Source organism: Peromyscus californicus, unplaced genomic scaffold (genome assembly GCF_007827085.1).
Source record: "Peromyscus californicus insignis strain IS unplaced genomic scaffold, ASM782708v3 Scaffold_18__1_contigs__length_77618521, whole genome shotgun sequence".
NCBI classification, from domain to species: Eukaryota; Metazoa; Chordata; class Mammalia; order Rodentia; family Cricetidae; genus Peromyscus; species Peromyscus californicus.
In genome coordinates, this window is record NW_026294480.1 from 14,290,460 (window position 1) to 14,318,271 (window position 27,812).

General features: G+C 42.7%; 2 long non-coding RNA genes across 3 annotated transcripts; one reads left to right on the forward strand and one right to left on the reverse strand.

Annotated features, from left to right (window-relative positions):
• Positions 1-307: 307 nt before the first annotated feature.
• On the reverse strand, positions 308-7,256 carry LOC128113398 (uncharacterized). Its single transcript, XR_008219433.1, has 3 exons — positions 7,040-7,256; positions 3,280-3,391; positions 308-748 (listed from the first exon to the last, which is right to left on the reverse strand). It is a non-coding gene; the product is annotated as an uncharacterized LOC128113398 (long non-coding RNA).
• On the forward strand, positions 2,114-27,362 carry LOC128113397 (uncharacterized). Of its 2 annotated transcripts, XR_008219431.1 has the most exons (4): positions 2,114-2,971; positions 11,377-11,550; positions 12,418-12,994; positions 16,205-27,362. It is a non-coding gene; the product is annotated as an uncharacterized LOC128113397 (long non-coding RNA). The 2 variants fall into 2 exon arrangements; XR_008219432.1 differs by lacking the exon at positions 12,418-12,994 and having other exon boundaries at positions 2,145-2,971.
• The last annotated feature ends 450 nt before the right edge of the window (positions 27,363-27,812 follow it).

A 27,812-nucleotide genomic window follows, 5' to 3' on the forward strand; every position in this document is an offset into this window, starting at 1 on the left:
TTGTCCTAGCATGTACAGTTTATACCAGTGTTCAGGTGCTTTGCAGTTTGTAACCCATACACACTTTCCCAACAAGTACATCTGAGGTAATTTTCTGCTTATGAAAATGTACATACACTTATCACTTTGCAAATATATAGATACATATATATATGCATATATATATATAAGTTCATCCTGAAATTGTACCTCTTTTAAATATTATTGTATTTTTAAAATGGCACGAAGGAGTCACACCATACAACAGGGCCCACGTAGGAGGTTTATTGAGGGGAGGGTAGAGAAGGGGTAGAGAAGGAGGCAGACATCTATCCCTGGGGAGGGAGTGAAGGAAGAGAAAAAGAGATGGGAGGTGTACAAGGCCCACCTTTTACAAGGAAACACAGCAAATACTCACAGAGGGTGCTCTTAGTGGCCACAGCCACTAAGTTACATCCTGTCAGGTCCCAAGGGCGGGCCAGTGCAGATGCTTAAATGCTGACACACCTCCCTTTTCTTTATTATAAAGAGGTGAGGAGCTAGAAAGAGGTGGGGACAAGGGTGCTGTGTTTTTGAGACTGCTTCCTGCTGGCCTGGGGAGGCATCGATCATCTTTGGGGAACCTGAGAAAACTAGGGTGCTGACCATGTCCTGGGGTAGCTGGCTTTTTCACTTCGCTGTCCAGGCTCTGTGGAACTGTCCGGCACCACTTAGACCTGGCAAGATGTTGTTCGAGGTGGACAAGTTGACTCCCTGGAGCTCACAAGAACTTGGAGTTTACAAAAAGAGAGAAGTTTTAGACACATTAGATAGCAACCGAAGGGAATTTAAAATCCTGAACTTGTGGCTAGGATGCTGGAGTGGTGGAGTACAGTATTTAGTACTGTGTCAGAGCTCGACTAAAAGCTTATCAGAATCCCGTCAATTAATGCCAAGTTTGTGAACAGTAACAAAGCAAGAGAGAGAGAAGTCTGGAACCTGTTTCGTTCTTTTATACACCTCAAATCACTTTCTCCTTATCAGCACTTAAGCTTTCCTGTCTTCACATAAACAAACCCTAAAGCCCCTGGTTCTTTCCCAACACCACAGTATCACCTTGACACCCTCTTGTTATCAGATTCACCAGGAGATGATTATGAAAGGCGGTCAATAGTAAAAAGTGACATTGAAATCTGTTCTGTGAGCTTATCTCTTTTTTTGATCTGGTAAAGGAACCAAAATAGCCATCCCATGGGTGAAAACAGAACAGGTTTGTACCAAACTGGTACGGCTGTCTCCTGAGAAGGCAAGGAAAAGTGACGGGGGGAAGATCCCCAGATCCAAATGGGGGCAGGAGAAAAGGGGCTGTGGGCAGGAGTGTGGGAGCAGAGGCCAGCAGTGCCCTGGACAAGCTGTGGGGGCCTCTGCCCAAAAGCCCAACCCTGGGAAAAGGACCCTCTCAGAGGACCAGGACCTCCATTATAGAATACATACATAAGTACTTAGGTGTAAATCTCTGAGTCAGCTTTTTAAAAATCTGAATAGACCTTTATAACCTTAAATTTTTATCACCATATAGAGTATATTCTAAACCAGAGTTGAATCACGTATACCTTTACATTTTTATCATCATACAAGAGTCCAGTTTACATCATAATGAGGTCACTATCTGAGATGAAGAGCCACGTGGTTGCTGTTTAAAGCATGTTTTTCTAAACAATAGTTATATGCACATATACACAGAGTTGAGTTCATTATACATACATTCACACAGAATTAAGCCCAGCTTACATTTACACATATAGGGTTAAATCCAAGTGTCACACACACATACACACACACACAAACACACATTAAACAGGAGTTGAATAAATTAAAAGAAAGGAAAAACACCGGTGTAAGCAAGACAAAGCTGGCTTCTCCATCTCTGACTCCCACATTGCAGCAGATCTAGACAGGAGAGACAGAGACAGAGAGACAGAGAGAGAGAGAGAGAGAGAGAGAGAGAGAGAGAGAGAGAGAGAGAGAGAGAGACAGAGAGAGAGACAGAGAGACAGAGAGACAGACAGAGAGAGACAGAGAGAGAGACAGAGAGAGAGAGAGAGAGAGAGAGAGAGAGAGAGAGAGAGAGAGAGAGAGAGAGAGAGAGAGAGAGAGAGAGAGAAGACAGACACAAGCAGGTCTTGGAGCAGAGAAAAAAAAAAGAAAGTGGAGAATTCTTTCTCGATTCCTCGACTGCCTGGTCCAAGGAATACTGAGGCCAATCTCACATCCAGGTCAGAGGCAGGCAGCCCCACCAGAGACCCAATTGTTGGTGCTGAATGGAAGGCGAAGCTGTCAGTGAATGAGAAAGCAGATTTGTTGCAGGTGGAAAAGAGCAGATCCATTGTGGGTGGAGCAGGCAGATAAGGTCCTAGCCTGAAGTGGGTACCCTTTGGCAGGCCCTGCCAGGGTATGCCGCTAAGCAAACATGCCACACACAACAGAGTTAATGTAAGAGGCTTCTTGGGAGGGGGAGAGCGGAAGATTGAAACAGTGAAAGGCTGCATCGGAGTGGGGACTTGAGAGAGGCAGGCAGACAAGAGGAAGAGAAGCAGGAGAGAGAAGAGGAGGCAAGAGAGGGAATGAGAGGCAAGGAGAGGAGGAAGAGGCAAGAGACGAGGCAAAGAGAAAGAGCTCTGCCTGGCGGGCGCTTTTAAAGGGTGCACGTGCTGTGGAAAAGGGCCTGGAGACAGGTGATGATGTAACTGCTTTGGCAGAGGCTGAGTAGGGGAAATGCAGCTTAACAGGGAGGCACAGCTGCAAGCTTTGTAGCCAGCAGGAGCTGAGTAGAGCAGGAAGGAAAAACAAAAGGGCTTGGGAAAAGCTTGAAAACAGGGTACCCCCTTCCATCTATCGGATCGCAGGCAGAAGTTGCAAAGGTCCCGTGAAATACTGGGATATGGGGCGCTGGTAAGCGGCCATTTTGATTGGCATCTAAGGAGTATGGGACCAAGTCTGACCGCAAAGGCGGGTAAGTTAAGCCCTTAAACCAGGTGCTAGATATGGAGGTAGGTGCATTTTCTATGAGTGAGATAGAGAAGGTCCAAGGGCTGGAATTTCTAGTGTCCCGGAAATTCAGCGAGGACCGATGAGGAGGCACAGGCTGCTCAATGTACTGTCATCCAAAAAAGCAGGGGCCGTTGGGCTGAGAGCCCAGAGGAGACACAGTAGCCTGGTCCCAGGACTTCGAGAAAAGCCAGAAGGCAAGGATTATGCTAGGGAAACAAAGCCTCACTTGTGGGAAATGGCCATAAATGAGGAAGGGGTGGGGGTGCTCACCAATCGTTGGTGTTGGATGGAGAGTCCCAGTGATCCATTAGGTGGGGAAGTAGGGCTGTCACAGGCAGATCAGCTTCCAGGGTCCCGGCACATCTCAGACTGCCGAGAGAGCCTATCCAAGTCACAGCAACAAATGTTGTATTTTTAAAATGGCATGAAGGAGTTAAACCATATAATAGGGCCCACTTGGGAGGTTTATTGAGGGGAGGGGAGAGAAGGGGCAGAGAAGGGGACAGATACCAGTCCCTGAGAGTGAAGGAAGAGAAAAAGAGAGACAGCAGGTGGGCAAGGCCCGCCTTTTATAAAGAAACCTAGAGAATGAGCACAGGGGGTGCTCTCAGTGGCTGCAGCTGAGGATCTATCCTGTCCAGACCCTGAGAGCAGGCTAGCACAGATGCTTAAATGCTAAGAAATATGATATGGGATACGTAAGGATTTCTCTAGGAATCACCCACCAGTTAAAATTGGCTCTTTCCTCTGTTTTGAACAGCCTGTGAGCTAAGAATGGTATTTGCATTTTGAAACATTGGAAAACACTTTTAACTTTAGGGCCACATTCCCTAATTTCTCCTACAAACTAAGTCACGTAGCAGAAATTAGGGGAAAGGCATATGGAGAGATACAAGGGGGAATGCCCCGTCCCACTTCTGGGAAGAAATTAATATGTCTCAAAGTGGTAATTCCTACTTAAGGGAATTATGCAATCCTCACACTAAGTATTTATTACACTTTGTAAGTGATTTTCTAAGACTCATGTCTTAAGTGTATGTGGGTGGGCTTGTGTGGTGGTTTGAATGAGAATGTCCCCATAGGCTCAGATATTTGAATGCTCAATCCTCAGTTGGTTATTGTTTGGGGGGAGGATGAGGGGTGTGGCTTTTTTGGAGGAGTTGTGTCCACTGGAGGTAGCCTTTGAGGTTTCAAAAGTCCACGCCATTCTCGTTAGCTATTTCTCTCTACCTCATGGTTGTTGTTTCGACAAGTAAGCTCTCAGTTACTACTCCAGTGCCATGCCTGCCTGCTGCCATGCCCCCAATGAACTATTGCTTCTGTAAGATGCCTTGGTCATGGTGTCTCTTTATAGCAATGGAAAACCAGCTAAGACAGCGTGTTTGTATGTGTGTATGTAGGTACCATGATGGAAGATATACAAACATTTCATTCTTTTCATGTGGTTCAGGGAACTGTACAATGGGTCAGGGTCTGAGATACAATGGCCACTGTGGGAGCCCGTTTTCAGGTTCCTCGTGGCTTTACCCAGCAGGTCTGCATAGAGAGGATGATTGTACCATGGTCTTGAGTGCAGGTGTCTGAGATGGTCTGCACTTGGCTGTGCTCAGGGGGGGGAGGAGGTCTTTTGCTCCACCGCTTGGCATTTCTATAAATACCCTAAGGGCAGAGACAGTCAGGGATCATTGGAACAGGTTCCAGGCCCTCTCGAGGCTATCCTGTATTTTCTGTCTGTTTATCTCCACAATCTACATCCTTCTATCTAGTATTTCCTGCTGCTCTTACTCAAGAAAACTCCGGGGAACTGTGGGGTTGGTGGGTAAATGCCCCGCAGGCTACACAATCTCTTCTCATATTCTACACACTGATATCTCCCACAAGTACCAATGTCTAATGATGATAACATTTCTATTGAATTTAAGACACATTGAGTTCCAGGTTCCAGGATGCAAAGGAAAGGTCCCCAGGATGTCAGACTTTGCAATTGAATGAACAAATGGAAAAACATACTCTGTAAACTTGTTTTGTGCTATCAAAGGAGTAGACCATAGGACCCAGCAATTGAATACTTGTATGAATAGAGTACTATTCGTGTAGTTCAATGTGGACACCACTTACTCTCTTATTCGCTGGTGAATGGTGAGCAGCACAATGTGGCAAATGCACACTATCATAACTCAACTACGAAAGTGGAATGAGGCTCTGTATATGCCTCCCTGTGGCTGAGCTTTGAAAACACTTTAAGGAAAAACAAAACAGACACAAAAGATCATGGATTATAATATTCCATTCAAACAAAACATCCAGAAGGGGTAAATCCACAAAGACAAGAAGCAAACCAGTTGTCATGGGCCAAGGGGAGAACAATGCAGATGACGCTTAACTGGAATCGGACTTTCTCTTGACATCATCATAATATTTTAGAGTAAGAGGTGGTGGTTGTACACCATTGTAGGTGTAGAAATGCTATTGAACTCTAAACTTTAACATAGTTAATTTTATGTTATGCAAATTTTCATTTAAGAACAACAAAAGAAGAGAGAAAAGAATGGACCCAAGCTCTAAGCAAGTATTTTTACAATTGGTAATTGCTATTAATATGTGCTTATAAGGAGCCTGGAAACTTCCAGGAGTGACACACTGCACGGATTACCCCATGCATTAACTGGTGAAGATAACCCTGTTGGCATTAGCAGCTTGTAGATAGACAGCAAAGTCTAGAGAAACCAAATGATGTGTCCAGCATCAGATATCCTGAACGAGGCCCAGGTAAAATTCACACTCAGGCAGACTTAGTCTCAACTATGATCCCTAGCCCTGTACATTCCGTAGCTGGAACTCTTGCCTTTTCACCTGTTACTATCTCCCCAGGCATCCTCTCTTCTCAACCTGCCTTGTGCGTCTGGACGTCAGAGACCGTAGGTAGAGAGTAGGAAGCCTGGTGGCCCCAGGCTTTCTGCACACTGTTCATGGAGCAGTCTGAGTTCTCTTCAGTGGCAGTCATCTCGTCAGCCACCTCTGTTCTTGTTTTGTTTGGGTGAGCTCTGCACACCATGCCCACCTTCTCTTAGCTGTCACAGAGTAGCTTCACGGATCTGAGTCGTCTTTTATCGTCTACTTGTCAGCCTTACTTACTACAAACTGATATCCACTGGCTATTTGTACCTCATCTACCTGACGAGCTCCTCATTTTTTGCCTCTTTTTATGACAAAAATCCTCATAATGATGGTCTATCCTCTCTTCCCTCAATTCCTCTCTTTCTTTGCTTTTTAAAGATTTCCCAGTGAGGTCTTCGTCCAAGCCTCCATCCCAAGTTTCCTGATTCAAGCCTCCAAGAACCTCCCCTGCCCTGCTGTCCTGATGTCATGGTTTATACTCAATTCTCACTTCACCTCACCCATCAGCAGCATTTCACACATTCTTCCTGATGAATGAGACATGGACAATACCTGTCTTCTTTGTTTTCCTTCTTCCTCAACTTCTGTTGCCACTTTTATTTATTCTCCAGGACCTGTTAGGTTGGAGGTTCCCTCACCCCAGAGTGTACCCTTGAGATTCTCCTCTTTCTTCTCCCACTTCCTTACTGATGTCCAATATTTTCAAATACAATCTGAATACTAAGCAATTGGCTGATCTCAATTCTAGCTTCATGTTTTCAAGCTATGGTACATTTATCAACATGTCTAAAGTCAAGTGCAATGTGTGTTTTGTCCACAGCTTCTAAATGCTGCTTGTTTAAAAGTAATTTGATGCTTTGACAGATTGTACAAATGGTCACAAATTCTGTCGGTCCTGCACCCATGCCCTTGCAGTAGGACCACGAGGATGGAGATGGAGTCCATGAGTGTTCAACTCTATATGGGACATCTTTATTAACCTCCTCCCAGCCACCAAAACTCAGGGAATGTTGCAAAATGAGGCAGAAAAAAAATGTAAAAGCCAGAGGATGTGGAGAAGTTCAGTGAAGTGTTATCTTCTGGATATGAAATGGCTATCATAAATTCATGAGCACACAACAGCTGCAGTTACCTGCACAAGGTCATGCCAGTTGAAATTCTGGCATAGGTGGTGATGGGGGGAGGCATGTCCAGATTCCATTCCACACTGAGTCACCACGGGTAGTGGATAGCTCCTGGGAGAGAGGAAGTCATTCTTTACTAAGGATATAGCCACTGGTAGGTTTCCCACATTCCACTGGATGGCCTTAAACCCAAGCTCCTAACTGGACTTAGTAGGTTATCTCCCACCCTAACAAAAAAGACATAAAGTTGGGAGAGGGCAGGTTGGGAGAATAAAGGGGAAGTTGGAGAAGGGAAGTGGGGGTGGATGTGATCCTGTTTCATATACATACATACATGATATTCTCAAGAATAAAGATAAATTATGGTTGGAAAAAAAAAGGCGCTGGAGAGATGCCTCAATGGTTAAGAGCACTTGCTGCTCTTGCAGAGGACCTGGGTTCGCTTCCCAGCACCCACATGGCACACACAACCATCCGTAACTCCAGTTCCATAGGATTCAATGCTCCCTCTGGCCTCAGTGGGCCCTGCATGCATTTATGTGTTGCACATTCATACAGAGAGACACACACTCACATCAAAATAAATCTTTAAAAAATAAGAAGAGATGATGTCTACTCTAGATCTCCCGGCAACCTGGAATTTATGTTGATCCTGAGCCTGATGCTCAAGAGCCTTTTCAGTTTTTGAAATCCCTTTCTCTCTTTTTACTCCTTCCCCACTCTTCTCTGCTAACCCGGACGTCTACAGGATGAGATGCCAGGTGGACGACAGGTAAGGTACTTGACGCGGCAGTCAGGTACCTGCCAACTGTGTGAATGAAACTGGTGGGAATGAATCAACACTGAGAAGTCATCTACTGACTGCATCACCGGCAGCTGAATGTAGACACACAAGTAACTGAGTTACACAGCAACAAAACCACACAGCCGAGCCCAACCCAGTGTATTGACTCCCACAATTGTGAGCTAAATGAAGAATTCTGGTCTGATGCCCTATGCATTGAGTTAAATTACTAAGCATCAAAAGAACTGATGAATGACAACTATCTTCAGTCTACTTCCTTTTAAACTCATCTGTTTAGTTAGATTTAAAAATCTTTTGGTGCAATTGTGCAAATTATCTTGTTTTATGATTTGGATTAAAAATATATTAACTTTTAAATTATTGCAATTCCCAGCCTCACAGATAGGGATGACTTCTGTTGCTATTTTATTATGTTATCATTGGGAACTATGTTTAGTTATTTAAAAAAAAAAACAACTTACATTTTTAAGAGCCCAAATCAAAAGAGCTACAAAGCAAACCCTCTTACTCAGGCATTATGATAGCTGTTTTTTTTGATGTCTTTTAATCTAGACACATTTCAAATGCAGGAAAAAAATCAAACCCACAAGAACAAAGAAATATACTTTATCCCATCATGCTTGACCTACTTACCTGCCTAAACATGTCACCCCAGAAATGATGAACTGTTTAAAACTAAAAGTAGCCTCTCATTCATCCAACAGAAAACTTTCTAAACATTGTCAATGTTATTTGGGACATTATTGACCAGAATGTGCTTTAGGACATTTATTATCTCGTGCTAACTTGGGAAGGTTAGAGTCCTCTGACAAGTAATGGTGTAATGGACACAAGAGTCATAATTAGTTTATACCAGTGATTCTCAACCTTCCTAACACTGTGACCCTTTAATACAGTTCTTCATGGTGTGGTGACCTCCAACCATGAAATTATTTTCACTGCTACTTTATAACTATAATTTTGCTACTGTTATGGATCATAATATATAATATTTGATTAATCATAAATATCTGTGTTTTTTGAGGTTCTTAGGTGACCCCTATGAAAGGGCCCTTTGAACCTAAAGGGGTAGTGACCCACGTGTTGAGAACCACTGATTTATATAACGTATAGTGCATGCATAATTTGAGATATTAATGTGTATTTTCCCAGCAACATGTACAAAAGCTGTTATGAACATAAGGAAAACAAATTTAAGAATAAGATTCTCTCAGAAAACACCCCCCCTACACACACACCTGAATGAGGTGCTTTTAAGCACCTAATGCAGAAAACTAATCCTGCCCTAGTCTAGCCACATAGAGTGCCAGCGGCTCTCTATGGGTCTTTGCAATGAAAAGACTGCCCTCCCCCTTAGGAAAGCAGTGTCTGCCTGTAAAGCCCGCTTTTCATCTTTATTAAATCTAGAAGCAAAAAATGAAAAATATGTCACTTTTCTTTTGAAGTTTAAAACAATTTGTTTTGGCCGGTGTAGAGAATATTTTCTCATAGATAGTATTAATCTCATTGTATGATGAAATGGAATGAGACGTGTTCTGAAATGCCACCCCCCCCAAAGAAAACCAGTTCTACAAGAAACAAAAAATCCACGCTTGTATTTCACATTAATGTAGCATAGACAACCATGAGAGAGTGTGTGTGCAGGCGTGATATTTTAATGAATAAATAATAAATAAAAGTCTTCCATTAGAAAAACACACTCATACTGCCATGTTTACAACGGAGCTGAGCAACATCTTACAGTGAACCAGGGGCTCAGGCACCAGTGTCCACTGGTGTGATCTGTTTTATTAGTAGCCTATTACTTACAAGACCCTTGTTTTCCCTTATTCTGTCCTGTGGGTAGGTGTTACACTAAACTGAATTAAACCTTATTCTTTTTAAAACATGAGCTGTGACCAAATACTTCTTAGCAAACCCAAGACATAGGTCATTCAATAGATTTATAACCATCTCTTTAAAATGAGGCTGCTTTGACAATAGCAGAAATGGTGTGAGTGTAATTTACACAAATCTGAGTGTAAAAACAAAGATTATTTCAGTGGGTGGGTGCTTGTGTGTTTCTGGCTAATGGCTGCTTTCTACGTAAATATGAACATTCTATGTAAAATGTCACCCACTCAAAGTAGTGACTGTCTGCTATAGGTCTAGATGTTAATTTCTCAGAGTTTAGAGATAAAGGCACACGTGTGACAGGGTCTGTGACCGATATGACCTTATTGCTCACTCTCTCCAAAGTGCATTTCCTCAAAATCCATCATGCAGAAAGATGGTCTCCACCATGTTGGAGTTCAGAAAATGTCTTTAGAGCTTTAGGAGAAAATATGTCTTTGACCTTCTACTCCTCCATCTCTCACTTTTTCTTCTTTGCCCCAAGCAAGCCAGAAATGTGAGCTTTTCTTCCCCTGGTAAAGCTAGGCCCCTCCCCCTTTTCCCAAAGCCCTTCCCTGGCCTTTCCCTCTCTTGGAGCTGGGTGCAAAGAAACCCTGTGTCTTGTCCAGCGGTAGAGTATGACTCCCATTCCAGGAAGGTTTGTCTAAGCCTCAGGGGAGGGAGAGATGCACCGAGAGGCTGCAGAGAGTCTTAGCAGACTAGCCTTGCTGGCTTCCCCATCCAATCCATCTGACCCTTTCTGTCCAGTCCTACCTGTGCACCTCTGTCTGTCCTTTCCTGAGTTAAGGCCTGAACTTTGACAAGTCACTCTGGTCAACAGGAAGACTCCAGTGTTGTGTGAAACTGTAATCGATTAAGTATGTTACATCACCTCTTCTTTACCCCGCTCCCTGTTAGGCATGTTGGACATACCTATTCATTTATGATTCCTCCCTTTTCTAGTTCTGTATCTTCTCGGGAAAAAGTCAATGACCTTTCCTTGCTGTGACCTACAGAGATTGCAATCTGTGTGGGACTGGGCTGTGGGTAACCGAGTCTTACACCTCTGAAGGGCTTGGGAAGCAGTAGAGTGACTTAAGGTGGCAGGCTTTTGAAAAAGATTTCCTTACTATTTTTATGTGTGTGTGCTCCATGAGTTTGTGGAGGGGCCTGTGGAAGTCAGAAGAGGGCGTTGCTCTGTTACTGGAGTTACAGGTGGCTGTAAGCCACCATGTAGGTGGTAGGAACCAAACCAGGCCCTTTGCAGTAGCACTCCTAAGTGCTGAGCCATGTCTTTAGTCTTAGAGCAGATTTTTGAAAAAGTAGATTGCTAGATTGGTAGGGATCAGTGCTCCTAACACAATGATTCATGTTGGGACCATTTTTAGAGTTTCCTCTGGGCTCTTGGGACCCACAGCCACAAGAGGACTTCCTTTTTGGCAGGAAGAGCAGGATATACCAATCCAATATTCCTTTTTTTTTTTTTGAGACAGGGTTTCTCTGTGTAGCTTTGCGCCTTTCCTGGAACTCGCTTTGGAGACCAGGCTGGCCTCGAACTCACAGAGATCCGCCTGGCTCTGCCTCCCGAGTGCTGGGATTAAAGGCGTGCGCCACCACCGCCCGGCTCCAATATTCCTTTTTAATCTGTCTGCACATTCCCTATTTTAGCCTACTCTTGGTATTACCACATGAACATATAAACACCTATGACGTCATCTACGGCTGGACACCAGTGGAGGAAAGAAGCAGTTGAATTCGCTGGGAAGAATTTATCGAATGCCTGCTGTGAGAAAAGCATGGGTCTGGGTCCTGGATGTGGATGGCCGGCTTGTGGTCCCTGTGGTGAGTCCAGCTCCCTTTGAGACGACATGTGTTTGCTCAGAAATGAATACATGCATTCATCTCCTCTTATTTCAAAACCAAAAGGCTATGGGTCTATGAGTCACAACAAAACTAAACTGAGTTAAATATCCTGTATTTAAGAATATAAAGGATAATTTAGGGACACTCTTGCTGCATACAGTACTTCTTTACTTTCAGTAGTTCCTGTGGGTACCAAAATCTGCACATTCAAGTTCTTTTTATAAAATGGCACAGTATGTGCCTATAACCTACACACTCTAATATACTTTAAATCATCTCTAGGTTGCATGTGACACCTAGTACAATGTAAAATACTGTATATTAATATAGTCACTATACTATACTACATATGGAATGAAAATAAATTTAAAAGCAAATCTACACAACTCAGAATAGAGGCAATTTACTTCTGTGTATTCTCAATGAATTTGTGGATATGGAGTGTATAGGAAGGTTGCAGACGGGCATTTGACGTAATGATGTAATGCTGTAATTCATGGAGCACTTGCTAAAATGAAGTAGGGGTTAACTTTGAGCCAGATGAGGACATTGTCATCTAGTTTCATTTATTTTTTGACTTCTAGGTATGTTAATCATTGTATTAGTTATAGTTAGTTACCTATAGAAATAAGTGGGTTTTCTTGAGATATTTTTTTCTTTTGAGACAGAATCTCTTTGTGTATCTTTGGCTGTCCTGGAACTCACTGTGTGGACCAGGCTGGTCTCTAAGTCACAGAGATCTGCCTGTCTCTGCCTCTTCGGTGCTGGGATTAAAGGCATGAGCCACGACTGTCAGGTTAGTTTCTTGAGATTTGATACCAGTTTCTGATATTGGTTTTCTTTCAGATTCTTAGTCAGGTAAGCAGATAATTTAAGCATCGGTTGATCTAGAGAAGGTATGAGTCTCCTTGTGCACTCTCATCACTCTTACAAAGAAGCAATGACAGATCCACGGCATCCAAGCCTCCTTGATGGATGTACTTCCAGAGACCAATGGGGAAGGAGAGGCATGGGCAGGTGGAGGAAAAGCCAGCTGCTGCACCCCAGCCATTGTAACACGAGTCTTAAAAGGTCTTATTAAAAAACTCAGTGCCAGTTATTGGGATGAATGCTGGAAGATCAGAGAAGCAGAAAAAGCCACAGCAAACCTCACCTCGCCAAGTTCTCAGCTGATCTTGTTTCCTCAGACTGGAAGCCTCTGAGTCCTCATCTGAATGGATCTCAGCTGAACTGTGCTGCTCAAAAGCCTAAAAGCTTAACCAGGCTATAGTTTCTCATCCTCATGCCTTATATACCTTTCTGTTTCCTGCCATCACTTCCTGGGATTAAAGGCACGTGTCACCCATGTCTGGCTGTTTCCAGTGTGACTTTGAACTTACAGAGATCCAGATGGATCTCTGCCTCCAGAATGCTAGGATTAAAGGTGTGTGTGCCACCATTTTCTGGCCTCTATGTCTGTCTAGTGGCTGTTCTGTTCTCTGACTCCAGATAAATTTATTAGGGTACACAATTTATTTGGGAACACAATATCACCACAAGCCATTGCCTTTGAGTAGGTAGAGTTTTCCTGTCCAACCGCCTGCTGTCAAATAACTGACTCAGAGACTTAATATTACTTATAAATGTTCGGCCAATAGCTCAGGCTTGTTATTACCTAGCTATTACAATTAAATTAACCCATATTCCTTATCTATGCTTTGCCACATGGCTCATGTCTTGTTACCTCATTTTCTACATGTCCTGCTTCCTTGGTGACTGGCTGGACTCTCCACTGACTCTGCCTTCTTCTTCCCAGAGTCCTCTGTTTTTGGCTGTCCTTCCTATACTTCCTGCCTGACAACTGGCCTATCAGCTTTTTATAAACCAATGAGAGTAATGCATATTCACAGTCTATAGAAAGATTATTTCACAGCACCTTTGGTTTTCACTTGTGAGCATCACCGAATTTACCAACTGCATTAAGTTGGGCTTCAATTCATTGTCTAGACTGACCATCTAGAACAGCATTTCTCAACTTGTGGGTCATGATGCCTTTGATGATATACTACCCTTTCACAGGGGTCACCTGAGACCATGAGAAAACACAGATATTTACATTATGACTCATAACAGTAGCAGAACTACAGTTATGGAGTATTGGGGGATATTCAATCACACTGTGAACCCTGAGTTTACATTTGCATTAACTAAATAAAATTAACTTTAGGTCAGGAGGCTGAGTTAGTGACTAGTTGACAAAAAGTAATCAGAGCATCAAAGGGCATCTGGGAGAGATAGAGAGATGCACTAGAAGATTTGAAGTGGCTCAGCTTTTTTTGTTGAATGGAATGTCAAAATTTTTCCAGGGGTGTGCCCAAAGAAGATTTCTCCCAGAGTCCTGGGGAAGACACTATGGCCAGTATGGGGTAATCTGAGGGAAAAGAATCTAAGTACATTGGTTTTTTTTTTTTTTTTTTTTTTTTTGGTCCATTTACTTCATTCCTCTGAGGTTAAATTCTATCTACACAACTTTATTTCTATCCTTATATATAGCTCCTCCCTGTCCCTTCTCTTCCTGTCATCTCATAGCCCTAACTAAGCTCTTCTGCTATCAATCTCATCTTCATCTTGTGTTCCTTTACCCCCATCTTTCCTTCCTCTTCTCCTCTCTTGACTTGATTCCAATCCACCTACAATCTGCAAAGACTTTTCCTTGCTGCCTTCTCCTCTGGCAAGCCATTCTAACCCTCACCTGGAGTCAGGAATTCTGCCCCAGTCTTCACTCTACCTGGTCATGCAAAAAATCCTTTTGTTCTGAGTCAATAGCTCTGGGATGCCACTAGTCCTATGAGAGAAAGGGATGATCTGAGCTTCATTTGCATGAGAAATAAAGCTATGCATTTATACATCTGCCCATCTCCTAGGCCTAGGAAACAGGTGTTGTCTTTGTAGGGTTATTGCCTAGTACAGATCAGCAGTAAGTCTGAGAGGCTTATACTGTTTGCAGTTATGGCCTAGGAGTTATGGACACACAAGAAATTGATAGTAGGAAACAACTGGTATATTAAAAACTGAATAACATCAAATATTCCTTGATATTTGACTTCTCCTCTGGAAGGATTCCTTGATCCTTCAAGGTATAGCTTTATCATATACAGCTGAATCTCTATTTCATATTCTTGTGGCCTGTAGCAATGGAGAGGAAGGATGAGTCTCTTTGGGAGATGCCAGCAAGGAGAGAAGATTAACTATTTGCTACTCAGCCTCTCTGAGCTAGCAGGTTTTCACCCTAGCCTTTGAATCTCAAGTCTTATTTATAAATAGAATGATTTAACTAAATTTCTATTTAGTTAAAGCTACCTTTAGTGACACGGACAGGGTTGGTCCCTGTGGAGAGAGAATTCCCACCAGGCTGCAGTCTGAGTGGCTGGGCCACTGCTAGAGAAACAGGCTGGTAACTGTGGAGCTGCAATTGTTGGCTGAACTAGCAGTAGATTAAGGCACAGCCACTGTGCCAGAGTTGAAACAACAATGGAGTAGCAACAAAAATAGTTTTATGTTTAGGGGTCACCACAGCATGAGGAGCTGTATTGAAGGGTCACAGCACTCAGAAGGTTGAAAAATCTCTGGTCCAGAAGGAAAGATTTTTCTTGGCTCAAAGTTCCTAGTGGTTTCAGCCCACAGTGGTTGACTCTACTGCTGAGGTCCTGAGCTGAGCCTGAGTACCATGATGGTAAGCAAGAAGTGGGGAAAAGCAAATTGCCTCTTGGCAGACAGAGCACAGAGGGGAGATAAGACGCATCTTTCCAGGTGTGTCCCTGGGAATCTATTTCTCTACCTAGACCCCACCCTTCTACTTTTGATCATCTCCCAATCATGTCACAATATTACAGATCTGTCAAGGGGTGAATCCGCTGACTGGGTCAGTACCCTGAGTTCCCAATCATTTCCCAAAGCTGCTCAGCTGGCAAGTAGTTCCCAAGTGCGCAAACCTACGGTAGACACTTCATATTCAAACCATAGACAGACGTATAACAGCATTTCCAAATAATTCTTAGGGTGGGTGATCAATTGTCTTGATTTCCCAGCATTCCCTGATGCCCGCATTGAGCTCTGGGGAAACCAGGATGGCTATCCTGTCCTGAGCTCTAACGGGAAGGTAGTCCATCAGAAGCCAGTAGTGGAAGGAGTTCAGAGGGAGCTTCCTGTTGTCATCTTTAAGAAAAAAAAAATGGTGGTGAAAACCGCATGAGTTAGACTCCCTCTTTTTAACTATTTCTAAGTGTTCGGCTCAGTAGCATTAAGGATATTCATCCTGTTCTGTTTTCAATTGTTAGGGGTGTGAAAGGCACGATAATACATCGAGGTAGCTAGTACCTTATTCAGGAAAGACACCTATTAAAACTTACACTTTCTCAACCTTGCTGTGCATGGGAACCTTAGTCACTACCTCTTAACATGGCCCAACGTAACTTGAGAAAGGATATTTTTGTTGCCCTTTTTCTCTTGTGTAGCAATAAATGTACTAGACACGTCTTTCAATTTAGCGAGCTTCTAGAAGCATCTATAGACGGTCTCTAGTTTTTGCAGGAGTCAGAAGAGGGCTACATTTCTGACATCCAGAGGTCTAAGAAGTTTCATCTTTCTCTCCTAGGAAAGCAGTTGCCTCACAAGGATGTAGAAGCTCTGGAACAACACAGGGGTTGAATAGGCTTTAGTGCTCAGCCCAGGAGACTTCCCATGTGCAAGACAGTAGCCACTAAAGAAGAAAAACTGGTAACTCTGATGTCTACAAAATGATGGGCACATGGTGGGTTTTCAGGAGGTATTACTGAATGGGGGACCTCTGCTTATACTCTTGTTTCCCTGAGACAGTGGACTTTGAACTATCAACATTTATAATACACTTTGTTCAAAGGTTGTAGACTTTCTGTATTTGCCTGTAAGAGACAACCCTAAGAGTAGGGTTTTTTTTTTTAAATCACTTAAAACATCTCTCAAATATTTCATCAAAATGGTTCTATTTGAGACAATGTTTCTGTCTTCAGAAAAAGAGTGTGCCCTCTACCAGTATGTTAGAAGGTGTCATGGGCTCCAAAATGACAGCCCGAGTTACCTGGGTGACTGAAGTTACCTGAGCGATGACTCACCTAGCTGGATGGATTGAGGCCTGTGAGGATACAGCTATTTCTCTCCAGAAGGTCAAGACAAGAACAGAACCTCTGTCACCTGGATCTTATCCTCTAAATCCTTTTCATACTCGATGTTGCTATTCTGCGAGCTATTTCTTTCCCTGGAAAAATATGAGATGCTAATAGAGGTCTAACTCCACATGAATGGGCAAGCTCTTTCCCTGTCATCAATACCTAGCAAATAATGTCCATCCTGTTTCCTATAAACTATAGCACCGGATCAGGCTCCCACTCATTCAAGGGCCACATAAAGGAGATTAAATGTGGGGTGTTTATTAATGTCTTAGTCCATTTTCTGTCACTCTAACAAAATACTTGAGACTAGGAAAATACACAAGTAATTGAATTCTGGATGCAAGGAGGGCCAGCAGCCTGGTGCTGTCACCTGCTAGTATCTGATAAAAGAAAGCCCTATTGTGCTTCATGAGCTGGTGTAGGGTATCCTGTGGAGAGACAGAGCAAGCTTGGGTCCTTGTGTCTTTTCTTGCAAATCCTCTGGTGTCATCATTGGGGCCTCACTTTTGTAAAATTCTACACTTCCAAATACCATCAACATATTCGGGAGACTATGTTCCAACATGTAAATTTGGGGTGCACATTCAAATCACAGCACTTAGTATTTGGGGGACTGGTGTCTGTGAAAAGGAAGAGAAGGACTCAGGATTAAGTGAGGGAGGCTCAGCTGAGAAGAGAGGAAGCCTTGGGGCTGACTCAGCGTGGTATGTACACCTCAGTGTGTATCAGTCTCTGGATGTGGGAATCCCAGGAAGAAGTGGGGGTCTGAGTACTAAGGCTCCCTTTGACCTTCAGAGGGGACGGGCACCGTCTATGGGCACCAGAGTTTGTTAGCAGGAAGGCTTTGTTCCTGAGGGTGAGTCTATGTGGTCATCTTCCCAGGACTCCTGTCTCCATCGGAGCTGGTGATTATTAGTTCAAAATGTTCTACATTAACCTCGTACGCCTCAGAGAGCATAGGCTGAGTCCACATCAGAAGCCGCTACCAACCAAGCAGGTTCCTCTCTGAAAACAACCCCAGACAGATAATAGCAGTCTTTATGAAGGCAGTCCTGATGCGTGCCAGTGCTGTTTACTTGGGTAGGAATTAGAAGTTAGAAATGAAAAAAGAAGCCTAGATATTTTTAAAAACACAGCAACACCAGAATGTGGATATTACTATTATTAGTTCCTTATCTTGAATATTTTCACACATTTATATATTATATGTCAGTTTTTAAAATTTTTAAGTAGTACATGATATAAAGAACAAAGTTGTAACTGGGCAGTAGTGGCACACACCTTTAATCCTAGCACTTAGGAGACAGAGGCAGGTGGATCTCTAAATCAGAGCTAGTTCCAGGACAGCCAGGGCTACACAGAGAAACTCTGTCTTGAAAAAGAGAAAGGAAAAATGTTGTTCTTGCCTCTGAGAGAGTCCCAGTCTAGAGGCAGCCCATGAGCTCATTCTCTCCGGGTCCAGTCACACATGCGGAGTAAGCAGGGCCCTGAGTTCCCTGCTTCATGTCTCAGAGGCAGTCATCTTCCCCCTAAGGCGCTGCTTGAGGAGACTGTCACCCAGAGGCTTGCTCAGAATAAACACAGTGTCTGGGTGTTGTTTCCCCCCAGTTCAAGCCCTTCTTTGTGTCCCTCTGCTTGGCTATCAGGAACCTCCTGTCCTTTTCATTGTGAGCACTTTGCATAAGCCTTCTGTAGATCTGTGGGCCTCCGACAGGGATGCTGTTTTCTTGCTTACATCTATTTGAATGGCAGCTACTCCTTTTCATGCATGCCCTGAATCAGGGATTGCCCTCAATCTCTTCCCTGTGCCTGGACACAGCTCCATTTCTCCAGTGAGAAAATGTAAGGATTCTGTCCTTAATTGCATCACCAGCCTGCCACGGTGGTGTCCCAGCCTGAAAAGCAGGTGTGCCCTCTGTGCATTCTCATTTTCGCATTCTCTCCTGTACTCCCCCCTCCACGTGGTCCTTTCTTTCTTCCCTTCCTTCCTTCCTTCCTTCCTTCCTTCCTTCCTTCCTTCCTTCCTTCCTTCCTCTCTCTCTCTCTCTCTCTCTCTCTCTCTCTCTCTCTCTCCCCCTCTCTCTCCCTTTCTCCCTCTCTCTCCCAATAAAGCTCTAGAAAGGTAACCATGGCTCGTGATTTTTCCACCAACCAGCACTCTCCTCCGTTGGCATGGCTGCCGCGGGGTGCGGCCAGTCACGAGGCTGCTTAACCAACAGAAAATCCTCTTTGTTTTGAGTCATGTTGCCGACCTAATTGATCCTATCCACTAAAAGGCTGTTGCTGTCTACTGATCCTCTGATCACTCTCATAGTGGAAAGCCTTAGGGATTTGGTTCATGGTCTCTGTCTCTAGGTCAACGTCTGTGACATTTAAGGCCAACTGGGCATCCATGTAGACAACCCAAACGTGTCCCTGATGCTTCTTTACCTCAGAGCCAACAGCATTTGTTTCTACTTCATTTTAGCACCCCAGTCCCTTCACAGCTCTGAGTTGCTCATCTTTACACAAGTGTGACAGAACACGTGACATTAAGTATTTATAAATACATATGTGTGTATATATATATTACTCAAGAAAAACAATTTGGAAGAAAGAGTTGCTTTGGCCCCTGGCTCCAGTCCACAGTTCTGTCTGGTTGCTGAGGCTCTCTCTTGGTAGGCAGAGTTCTATGACCATAGTGTGTTTCTGAGGAAAACTAACCACTTCCTGGAGGCCAGAAGGCAGAGGTGGGGAATTGCAAAGAGACCCATTGAAGACACATCCCAGGGGATCGCAAAGAGACCCATTGAAGACGCATCCTCGATGATGCACTTCCTCCAATTAGGCCCCATCTCCCAAAGTTCTTAGCACCTCACAATAACCCATTAAGGAACAAATCCATAGATAGGTTGATATGTTCATAAGGCCAAAGCCACCATGATCCAATGACTGCTTAAGGGCTCCACTGCAGAACCTTGATGCTTTGGAGACCAAACAGACCTTGGAAGCATGAACTTCTGGGGGATATTTAAGATCCAAACCCCTGAGCTCCAAATAAATTTACTTCTGAAAAACCACAGCCACAGGACCTATATTTTGGACAAGTACCCTAAGAAACAGACTTTTAAATACAGGAAGTATATATGGACATTAATCCTGCTAGGAGTGGGTGGAGTGTTGAGACAACCAAGGGAGGTAAGCTACTGAATGGTAGAATGCCAACCAAGTTCTCATTGTGGACAACTGGAATTCATCCTGAGAGACAGAGAGCTGGGGAACTCTGGGAGACAGGAGAGAACATCCCCGAGTTAGCTCACCATGGGGAGGAGGGGATGCTGGGGTAGCTATCCATCTGCACCCGTTAAAACTGCTTCTCTGGGCATTACCGCCCAGTCCTGACCTGCAAAAGAACTGTCCAGAGCAGATGACAGCTTGGCCAGAGGAAAGTATGAAGTAGGAGCTGCTGCAGAGGTGTGGGTACCCCCGCCTCTCTTGCTTTACCTTTCTTTCAGCTTTCTCAACCCTCTGCCTTCTCTTCCCAGGCAGCTCATTGTCACTGAGGCCTCTGGTCACTTGAGTCATCCATTTTCAGTAACCATGGGACTCTTGGAGACCAAATTCATACCATGTGGAGCCTGGATCCCAAAGACAATGGGAACATTTTCCCTTGAGCTGCTTAACTCCGTTGTGATGTTTTTGTTTTGTTTTGTTTTCTTCTTCTTTTTTAAACCACAACTGAGGATTTCCCAGCTCAACTCAGACTATCATGGCGAGAAATAATTGCCTTTCCAGGCAAACTGGTGCCACTACAAATTGATGGCAATCCGCCTCCGTTGTTTACTTGCTTTTCCTCCTTGTTCACCAGCTGCCCCTTTAACAACTTTAACCTTCCCTCCTCTCTCCAGAGCCCTCCTTGACTTTTCTTCCTTTCCTCTGCAGTAGCCCACACTCAGCCACATGGCTGGAGGGGGGAGTTCCTGTGTTTACTCTGTGTCTCCTTCCTCCTCCTTCCTCAGCCCTCCCCTTGCTGGACCTCCACGCCAGCGTATCCCGACTGTTATCTTTCTTCCCAGCGTTTTCCTTGCACATTCTTCTTTCTAGCAAATACCACCCCCTGCACTGTGTTTCACAAAAATATCTTTTTCCCCCCTTACTTTTCTGCTATTTTTAGTCCCACATTTACTCCTGAATGTCTCATGGACACACTAAAATGAATATATTCAGATGTAAAGAGATGTTCTTCATTCCAACTCTGGTTCATTTCCGGTGTGCTTCCTCCCTATAATCCATCCGACCTGGTGCAGATCCAAAAAATCTCAGAGCCAGACTCCATATTCCTTACACTTATCAGATGCTACCTTTTGAGTGTCGGGGCTCATGAATCCCTCCCTTCCTGCTCCGTGCTAGCCCATTAACTGGCTTGAGCTGGCAGGGTTTAGGCAGGTAACCACAGCTGTTGTGACTTCGTGAGGGCAGTGGTCCTCTCATTTCTAGAAGATATCATTTTGCTCTGGTCCTTCTCTACCTCTGGCTCTTACAGTCTTTTTGGTTCCCTGTTCCACAATGGTCCCTGAGCTTTGTAGGGGAGGGGTGTGATGTGATGTACTATTTATGGTTATGCATTCTACATGTACTTATTTATTATACATCTGCAGTTGTGAGTTTCTGTGTTAGTCACCATCCGCTGCATAAAGGAACTTCTCTGGTGGATCCTCTACTCCTCCCTGGCCAGCAGGAGAAAAGAAAGGGAAGTCTACATATGTGGTCCTTGCCAAGAGCCTGGCATTTTCTACGGAGCTTTCTTAAATCGGCTAGTTTTAGCCTCAAGCATCGGTTTGATACTAGTTCCCATTCCACAGATGAGAGCACGGTGCTGGCAGTGTGTAGCGGCCTGCACAAGGCCCCTTATCAGTGGCGAAAGAGGACTTGGTGCCTGTGGTCCCGCTCTGAAGCTGTCTCTCACAGAGTTCTTCTCTACTCCATTTCCTGGATCCGCAATTTTAATCTACAGGAAGGCTGAGAATTTAAAATTTGACTCATGTACAGTTTGTATCTTGGATCCAGCTAATCTCAGTGAGCTTCTTTGCTTTCCCTCTTAAGAAAGTCTGGCTTTGTGTGACAGGAAGCCCCATTTGTTTGTAGAGATAGCCTTCTCCAGGAATTCACGCATTCCCTTAGTCCTGGTGGGTGAGTTCTCTTCCAGGGAAACATTCATTTTCACTTCCCCTGGCCACCTACTGATTCTTGTTAGTGTCTTCCCTATGAACTGGGGAGGTTTTTCACCCAACTTTTTATCACCTCATTCTTGTATTTCAGTATTGCTTTGGGAAATATGATTTTAGAAACACCTGGTTCGGGGTTCTTTCAAAGATGTAGCATGAGACCTCCCTGCTCCATTTATTTAAGGACAGGATGTAATTTAATTTTCTCTAGCTGTGCTTATTTCTTCACTGCCTTTTGCGAATTGGGCAATTTCATATTTGGTTCTATTTTGTCATCTTACCCCCAGAGTTGAATATTTGTATTTGGTCCAGAAACATCCAGAGTTTAGTTTTCCTTTTTACTCAGCTGCATTTTTCTAACCTATGGTGAGAACTGAACCACGGGGGTAATAACGGAAGTCCTGTGAGTCTGCTCTTCTGAAGAAAAACAAAACAATTCACACCTGGCTTACATTTCATGAGGATTCTACATGCGTTAACATTTTTCTCTGGATCTCCTGCAGGCTTTTAAATGTATATATGTTGACATTTTTGGAGGGTGATTAATAAGCAAGAGTTTCAATTTTTTCTTCTTTTTGATTCTAGCTTTGAGGAAGAAAAGCTGGCATTTTGTCCAGTACACGCTGTATAGACAACCATGGCCAACTTGCAATTCCTTTTTGGACTTAGGTCTTGAATGACATTTAGTTTTAAAAAAATCCTTTTCTCTCCACTGTAGGTCTCTTCTAATTCTACAGCTAGTTGGCCTCAGAGCCTGTGAAAGCTATCCTGTGCCACTTCTCTTGAAGGCCTGGTGTTCACAGACGTATGCAGGATTCCTAGCTTGCTTCTTTTCCTAAAAATAGAACCGTGTGACATTACAATAATTTAGATCACAGTTAAATGTTAAGTCTGAAAGAAGTCTGGTTTCTCTGCTTCTTCCTTTTTAAATTACATTTTGTTTTTTTAAGTAACCCGAAGAGGATGCATGTCAGTATTGCGTTAGTTTCTGAGCTGGGCTTGGTAGATTTCCAGTTACAGTACTGGACCTTTCTTTCTTAGATGTTATAAAGTAGAGGCATTTTCCTAAGATCAGGCAAAATTGTGTTTGGAAGTAAGACTATGTAGCAATGAGTAGTAATGTAGTAAGCATGGCTGGGTTTCTAATCAAAGGTATTTCAGTCCCTGTGTGTATGAATCATTTGTGCGTGTTGGGCCCCATGCCCTAATTCTTAGTTTGGAAAATGTGGTCCCTGAATTAGTTTTCTAGGTTTGCTATAACCAAATACCACACACTGGTGTCATAGGGAATTAAAATTAATTTTATAGTTGTGGATGCCACAAGCCCAAGATCAAATGTGTCAGTAAAAATGATCTCTTCTAAGCCAGCCCCCCTTGCCTTACAAATCCCATCTTCTTCTGTGTCCTTACATGGGCTTTCACCTGCACACATACATGCTTCTTTCTTAACATTCTCTTCTGGTGAGAACACCAGTTATAGCAGATAAGAGTCCAGCCTGAGGCTGAATTATATTGAATTCCCTCTTTAAAAGCCTGGTGTCCAAATATATAACCTTCAGAGATTCTGGGGGCTTAATAATGTTAACATGTCAACTGTAGAGGCATCCAGTTCAGTCCATAACACTATACATATGCATATAGGTATATCTCTCTCTTTCTGTGTGTGTGTGTGTGTGTGTGTGTGTGTGTGTGTGTTGACTCCTGGTTGGTCTTTGGGCCTAAATTTCAGGTCATCTGGATGTGTAAACTTTCAATTGTAACAAAATATATATAAAGAAAAATTGGTTTTGACTTACAATTCTGGAGGCTCCAACCTGTGATTTGTTATTTGGCCCACTGGTAAAGTACCACATCATTGTGGGACTGTGTGTAGCACATCATGAACCAGCAGGCAAAGATACAAAATGGAACCAAGGTTCACAGCCCCCTTCACAGTTCTACTCCCAGTGACTTAAGAAACCCTCAGAGGGCTCTGCCTCTCAGAGGTTTCATCACCTACCTAGGAAGCAGGAATTTTTAACAATGGGCCTTTGGGGATATTTAAGATCCATACTACAGCAATGGCCCTACTCAGTGTGGCTCATTAATAATAATTCCTCCTGCAGCAGATGGGAACAAATACAGAGGTCCACAACCTGACATTATGTAGAGTGTGAGACCTTTGAACACTCAACCCTAAATGGGATGTCTCCATCAAATCCTTCTTCTCAGAGCTCAGGGAACCCCATGAAAGAGCAGGCAGAAAGAGTGCAAGAGCCAGAGGGGATGGAGAACACCAAGAAAACAATGTCCTCTCAATCAACTGAGCAAGGCTCACAAGAATTCAGAGACAGAGGCAGCATGCACAGGGCCTCCTCGGGTCTGCACCTGGTCCTGGTTTGTGCTTGTATTATGGCTTTCAGTTTAATGTTTTTGTGGGATTCCCAATTGTGTGAACAAGTGGGTCTCTGATTTTTGTGCCTTTTCTTGGGCCCTTTTCTTCTGTTGGTTTGTCTTGCCCAACTTTGATGTAATAAATTTTGTTTTATCTTATATTTTCTTTTGTTATGTTTTTTAAAAAAATGAATGTATGAAAACCTAGTCACTAGGTTAAAGGTTAACAACTGAACTGTCATTTATATCTGCTGGGAGAGGGAAAAATCAGCTTTTGCTAATGGACTGACACTGGGTATAGTAACCACTCCAAGACAGGCCTCATATTCAAGAGTAGTTGAACAATATATAAAAAAATGGACTCCACAGGTTTTTTTTTGTGTGTGATTTTATTTGGATACAGTTTGTTAATATGAGAAATATCGCTAGCAATCCACAGAGTCTGCTTAAAGGGCAAAGGAATTTATTAGAGAAAGAAACTCACCATACAGAACAGAGGAATTATTGCAGGATCCTGAAAGGGTGAGGGATGGTCCCACACTGTTCTTCTGCCTGAGATCATCCCAGCATCCAAATCCTACAACAAAGTGAAGAGAGAGCCAAGTACATGCATCCCAGGTCTTAAGGGTACCTCGTGGCCATGCCCCAGGGGCATGTGCTTCAAGGTCATAGGCAGGTGTAACAGTTACCTGCTTCCTCACTAGGGGCAGTGCTTCAAGGTCATAGCTAGAACAGCTACCCACTACATCTCCCCCTTTTGTAGAATAAGAAAGTTCTAACCTAACACAAAACTATATATAATAGGAATGATTATTAAGTGTTGTCCAGGAGAAATAACGGGTAATAACCTAAGCAAAATGGAACTACAACCATCAAGAACAACATCAAACAATAGACACATACTAAAATCCAGAGATGTCCAGAACATAGGTAAATGGCATGTTACAGAGATTATTCCAAAAGCTGTCCTATTCTGAAGAATCTGAATCTAGTACTTAATATGTTCTAGCTAAGATACAAGAAGATTGTCACTGTAACTATTAGTCTTCAATCCCAACAAAGACCTGAGAGAACATAATAATACCTGAGAAAATGGGGAATGCATACAAGCAATTTTTTAAAATCTTTCGAGAATAGAGACAGTTGGCGGTCTGGACAGTCACCTAAAGTTTTTCAGCACAGATGGGGCATCCAATTTGGCTACAGGCCTAGAATATCTGACAGACCATTTTCAGAAGCAGGAATTTTGAAAGACCAAGAAAGGGTAAACCCTGTCTTGGCAGAGTTCAGTGGTTGTTGTTCTTGTGTCCTGCTCATCCAGAAAGGACAGCATTCGTACTGTCAGCAACCGAGGCAAGGTTCTTTGCTCAGCAGGCCATTATGCACCAAGAAGAAGACAAATTTCCAAATGAAGTGTCTAGAAGTCCAACATTCTCTCAGGATCAGATTGGTGCTGCTAGGAGCAATCATGTCTCACATCAACAGAATTCTAAGTTATTTTAATGCTATGTTCTCTAGGTCTATGGAGTGTTTGAAGAGTACCTATCCATCTGACCTATGTATCTATAAATGTGGACAACCTAACTAACATAAATATAGAAATGATAAGCATAGGTGACTATAATTCTGTAAGTCTTTTCTACCTAAATAACCTAAGGACTAAGTTGTCACAAAAACAAGGTAAACAGTCTGTAAACAAATATATAGTAAAAGGACAATGACCTCAAAATTGTGACAATGCACAAAATGTCCTAAACAGAGGTAGAAAATTTTAGTACATTATGCATTATGGCAATGATCCTAAATATGTACCAGTATACAAAATATCTTAAACAGGAGTAAAACATACATACAGTATGACAAATATAATTTTACATTTGTATCAATATACAAGATATTTCAAATAGGAGTAGAAATAGATGTACAATACAACAAATATAGTTTTGTGTTTGTACCAATATATAAGTTACCTTAAATAAGAATATAAAATAGTTTACATTTGTATCAATATACAAGAATCCATAACCATGCAAATTATCTACAGCTGATATTTTGCTAAATTAGTTTACTACTATATATAATAATCTATTTTAATATCCTATACCTATTCATTCCCTTTTTCTTTTCTTAAGGAGAATATTGAGTCTAATTTTTATTGTTCCACCCCCAACCTTATAACCATTATCCATAACCCACAGAAAATGAAACCTTTAGGAAAGTGTTATTTTCTTAGAATCACTTCCTGCTGTTTAGGGGATGACAGTATCTCTGTGGGGTTCTGTAAGAAAGCTCAGATAGGTAGGTCTCAATAGGGCTAGCTGTATATTCTACAGCCAGTCTCAGAGTAATGGGTAAGGTTATCTGAGATTCCCATCTCAGAAGTGTAGTATGATGGACCATCTCATCTTGGAACTGTCCTGGAGAGTTTTCAGTCCAAAGTTGATCATTGAGTAATGTTCATGGGTACCATGGCATCATTCTGGATTGGGCAGAGTCATTGTTGTGGGGCCCTATCTTCCTTCTGGAGCCTTTAGAGATTGCTATTGGAAAGGCTTGTTTTTTATTGTAGAAAAACTTGAACAATTTTAATATCAAAATGGAAATTTTGGTTTTATTCTAGATAGAGAAAGGATTCTCCAAAAGCAAGGACAAGCATGGAAAGATATAAAATTTTGATGACAATGGTCTCTAGATTATTGATTTTCTTCTGCCCCACACCAGGCGGCTCTTCTAATATAAGACAGAATCTCTTAACTTTTTCTTTTAGCAACATGCTTGGATTTAGAGAAGGAGAAAGTCACATTCCAACTCCAAAGCCAGCTTGATTTATAGTGGAATTGGGACCATAACTTTTTAGAGTTAAAGAGATATAGATGTTAGGCAGTGAAATAGTACCCTGTATTATGGTACCAATAGGTTCTTTCCTTCTGCTGTAGACACCTAGGTATCCAAGGCCTTATGATTTATGGGAGATTGTATTTCTATTATCCTGTAAAACAAAATACAGAACCCTGCCCTGACCCTTTGTTAGCTGAGGTTTTTTTTTTTTTTTTTTTTTTTTTTTTTTTTTTTTTTTTTACAACTTGTAGAGTTTTCACATCAGTGGATGAGCTATTACTTCTCCTCATCAAGGGGTTTTTCCTGTTTGAATCAAATTCTAATTTTGTTGATATCCATAGCTTTTCTTCTCCTGCAGAAACAAAAGCAAGCCCCCTTTCCCAGCATAGGACATAACCTAGTTTCCATTCTGAGGTCAACACATCTTTGAAGTGGTTGGTTTAGCTCAGGAGTTTTTTTTCTGTTGTCCAATGTCTCTCTGCAGCTGTTGTCCCTTTCTCATAAGCATTGAAAAAATTCAAGGTTAATAAAGCATTATGTGATCTATTTCTAGGAGTCATTGTTACCTCTTTCTGTTTATTCAGCATATCCTTTAAAGATCAATCAGACCTTTCTATGACTGCTTGGCCTGTGGGATTAT